The sequence below is a fragment of the Perkinsus marinus genome (assembly GCF_000006405.1).
Source record: "Perkinsus marinus ATCC 50983 genomic scaffold scf_1104296934348, whole genome shotgun sequence".
NCBI classification, from domain to species: domain Eukaryota; phylum Perkinsozoa; order Perkinsida; family Perkinsidae; genus Perkinsus; species Perkinsus marinus.
Window position 1 is genome coordinate 5,381 of NW_003214835.1, and position 4,859 is coordinate 10,239.

The window sequence follows — 4,859 nt, forward strand, 5'->3', positions numbered from 1 at the left end:
TTCTCTTATAATATGTGATACCGGTGCTTCAGCTTGTTAATATGATGCTATTAGTATGAGTAGAATAACGAGGATCTAAAGGGTATCAATAACCTGGTCGATGACTACAACGATCGGAACATTGGGATAACTGTACGGGTATTATCACTCATCTCTGGATAGTAATATTAAGATGGTTAGGATTGTCATATATCACCATAACATTTCTTCTACAGTGAATTTGATAGGTAATATATTACCAGGAAAAGATAACACCACTGCCAAACACATAGAGATGTATACTACCATCACCACTACATTACCCGATATAAAATCATCTCTAACTTTGACGATAATAACAATAATGATAGTAGTAGTAGTAGTACTTTAGATGAAGCATCAATGATGGTTGTGTATGAGGACCCCATATTAGATATTCACCTATACCAATACATGTATATAACATGAAACATAGGGATACTGCAGTAAGGGTAACTCTCCTCATACGGTTAAAGGCTCTGATTATGAATGATAGTAGTAGTAGTAATCACCTCAATAATCCTTATACCATTATGTCTTGTTGAGAGAGTAAAACTACTGCTATTAACACAATCATCATCATCATCATCATCATCATCATGCTAGTGATCCCATACATAGCAATCGCAAGTCATATTATTACCTGTATAACGCTAGTAACACGGATACCCCCTAAATGGAGAACTCATTACCTTCCTAATAGAGGTAGTACCATCGTCACAACGTGTACAATCCTGTAGTAGGTTCGATAATAACCGTTAATGTACCTAACATTACCATCACTTCCTCATTCTTCAAGCCTTAACCTTCTACCTTACCTATGGGATGATATGCTTGGTAGCATCATCTAACTCAAGTATGATATAGGCAACATCATTATTACCTGGTAGTACAGAGGAATACTTCAGAGGAATCGTTATTACCACAGCTGTGATATTAACATTCCAAACCGCTTATCAATAGACACGAGCACTATCTACACTCAAAAAGGACTGCAGCAGCAGCAGCAGTAGCAGAGGAGCTACATACGACAAAACCGCCAATACTGTATGAGGGGAGACTCTCCAGAGGAGATTCGACTTTGTCGACGATGAGGGAGTTGAAGATGATATAAGAAGGTAATATAGTATATGCGGAAGACGTGTACCTCCAACTTCTTTGAGAGGTATTGAAACCCTCTGTACTACTATCATAGTCTTCCAACTCTTGCCCATCTACTACTACTACTAGTATCATCATATCATTATCTCCTTCCATGGTCAACAACTCCAATGCTGTGTTAGGTGGAGTGGGAGTGGGAGTTGGAGACTTACCTTCACGACTGCTTAAGGTATTGGAAAAGTCTTTCTGTTGAATGTGGTGGTGGTGGTGGTGGTGGTGGTGGTGGTGGTAACAGACAGGTTCGGAGTATCGATATCAGTCGACTGCTGCTAATAGCTCTCGTACTACTTCTTTGTATGATAGGGGAATCTCAGACGACACGGGGGTGAACAACAACAACAATGAGATGATAATGACCTGTTAGATGAACGGATACACGAAAACAGCAGCGCCTTGTGAATAACGGGCCACTCGTCGTTGTCTCCTTCCTTTCATTATCTCCTCTTAACTGAAGGACACATTCCTTCTAATTGTAGTCCAATTAAGCCTAGCGAATCATAGAATATGTTCTTCTCGGTACGGCGTCTTACGGTCTACGTCACCAACTAGACAGGAGACTAGGACACGGAAGAGAATCATACTCACCACGAGGAGATATGGGAAATAAAAACCGCAGCATTTATAAGAGGGATGCGGTACAAGAAGTTGGATCCGATAGTCGCCACCGATAATGGTGTTTTGTTAAGGCCTTCCTGGGGATGGGGATACTCACCGTTGCCCCCCTCCCCCAAGAATTAGTAATAATCCAACGCCGCCATTCAATCATAGACTTCCAAGGCGATTAGATGCCTCCGATAGGCGCTCAACAGTCAGTCATGGAGGAGCTCTATCGGCCAATCCACCAATAAACTCCGCGGAAGGTTCAATCTTCAGAATTTGTACCTCGAGGAAAGGCGGCGAACTCAATTGAAATCCGCTGCCTAAGAGATTCAGCCAGTATATCTTGGAGATCCTTCAGTAATCCTTTAGCCGTAGACTACGTGAGTATGCTGGTGGAGAGCGTCCGTAAACCGTCGCGTCAGAGATGCTCTATCAGCAATGTTGTTTTAGCGAGGATAAGATAATCGAATGGAGCTCGTTGGTTCCGAAATGCAGAGACGATAGTTTTAGGAGATTGAAGCGACTTGAAGTGGGATGGAAAATAAAAGATTGGTCTTATTCGCGTCTAGCCCAGAAGCTAATCCCAATTCTTACAGACAGCGTGTCCGAGTGGTTAAGGAGGTGGACTCGAAATCCACTAGGCTCTGCCTGCGCAGGTTCGAATCCTGCCGCTGTCGTTATTCTGTCTCGATTATTAGTACTCATTCCCGATTAGTTCTTCAACATGCGTAAGTTCCTTCTGTCCGCCTCAGGAGCCTCGATCGCGGATGGAGAGGCATGCAGCGTATCATCGTATCATAAACGGCATTATCCCCGAGTATATGATGATGGTAGAATACCTGTAGGAGGAACTCCAACGTGAGTGAGAAGAGCCTACAATGATATGTAAGTGAGTCTTATCTATCTAGTCTACAGGCCCTCCACAATGATCTTTGTCTAGATAAAAGGGTTGATGATGATACAAGGGTCACGACACTAGCATCGTCTCCACATAGCAGCAGTACTCAAGGCGATTCTAGGCTGCGACAATTCCATTCCAAATTCCTGTCTATTCGATCAGGCATGAATGTTATGAGGGAAATCCTGTTGTTATCGAGGCATTTGTGTAATAAGTTGGGATGAGACAAGGTGGACTAAATCCCCCCTGCCCCGAGCATTTGATAGTTCCCTTAGCTTCGATGTTCAATGTAGTTGATGGGGTTATCTTCATTATCATGAATTATAATAGTTTATAACCTTTAGTTATGACCTGGTTGTGTTAATGTCATCGTGCTTACGAGTTCATTATTACAGTTGATCATTGATGTTATCTCGGTATCGTCTAGGATCACCATTATTAGCTAATAGTTTGAAACAGTGGAAACCTTATAAGTCGATCGAAGGTGTTAGTGGTAGTAGTAGTAGTACTAAACTAAGCGAACACTCCGGAAAAGAAGTGGGTGGTAGTTATGGTTGTACATGACAAGATGTAATAGTGATCATGTCAGCGTCCTAAGCCCAAGAAGGCTATATTCAAAGGAGGAGATGATGCCTCTAGAGGCTATATCATGAAGGTAATACTAATAATGGGGTTCACTCATGAGCACGATGATGATTATGATTATCAGCCACGATATGGCAGGAGGGTTGTAGACATGTTACTCGAAGAGAATGCCACTGTCGAGCTATTACGGGGTAAGATGATGCTGCATTCCCATACAGGGTGCCATCACCACCAGCACGGCAGAAAATGAGGTGTGTTTCTGTTATTGGAGCAGTAGCATTATTATTGGGTTTAGTTGCAGTTGCAACAATGGTGGTAGCAGCATGGACGACGAATGCCCTCTCAGCAATAACGAGGAGAGCTATTCGATATGTATACCTTCAAGGTTGAAGGAGATAAGCATTAATAATACCGTAACAGGCTCGTCATCATCATGACCATACACATTGTCGTACAATAGCATCATCACAAGGGATCATGACCATAGAAAATGAGGCACTAAGATATACGCATGAGTTCCGTCAATTACACTGGGTAACTCTTACCTCACAACAAGGGGAGTTCATAGAAATGATGATACAACGCTCTTGCATGCAACAACAGGAAGATGATGAGAATGAAGTTAGATGTACTGTATCATAGCTCTATCATCGAGTAGGCTCTACGCCTCATCATCATCTACTACTACGTCCTAATACACTATACTTGATTATCCCTACCCGATTGGTGACTCCTTTTAGAGGCCGCCTGGGGGAATCCTTGAGAGCTTCTTCTTCCCAATCATATAAAGGAGATTACACTAGCCGATATTGTGATACAGGAGTGTGACACTAGAGTGTATCCTTAATGATGGGAACAACTTCTTGAATAACACTATGAACAGCATAATCAACATGAAGTACAACATCAGCCTTAGTGAGATAACTTCCACAAGAGTAGAAAAGAAGGTACTACTCATGATGGATTGATGAACTCTACTATTATAACGATATCATTCTTAAGGACTTCTTTATAGAATAATAATCTCCTCAGATCATTATGATGAGAGTAGTAGTAGTAATACCACTACACACCAACTTGAGTACACACCAATTCTGCTCTCAATGCTGTTAACATCTGTTCACATATATACCGCTATACCTACTAGAACAGCAAGCAGTGTTGCTTATTAATAACCACCAACAACTCTGTCAATACTCTTTTCCTTAATGCATCTATCTATTTACGCCTTCTCCTTAGAGATAATACCATTATAAAGGATAAATAGTACTTGACCTGGGGGAAAAGATGATGATGATAGACCCATTGCCAAACTGTATAGCTGGATAGCTCCCAAGATTAGACGACTAATAGTAAATGTCCAACACCATCTTATTAGTTCCTATCGATATCAACCCTACCACTCGACCTCTCATATGCTAATCTACTACAGACTCCTTCTGCTTTGATCGTGATTATGACGATGATGTTATAGAGTGTATACTATCCTTGATAGCCCCAGATGTAATCCCACGAGTAGATTGTTGTCTATAGTAGAGGAGCAATGTTCCCATTGTCGTATATACAACCGAGCAATGGTGGCGAAGTTATCTATCAC

General features: G+C 41.6%; 1 non-coding gene across 1 annotated transcript; it reads left to right on the plus strand.

Moving 5' to 3' along the window:
• The first annotated feature begins 2,374 nt into the window (after positions 1 to 2,374).
• Positions 2,375 to 2,456, plus strand: Pmar_PMAR012305. Its single transcript has one exon. It is a non-coding gene; the product is annotated as a tRNA-Ser (tRNA).
• Positions 2,457 to 4,859: the final 2,403 nt, after the last annotated feature.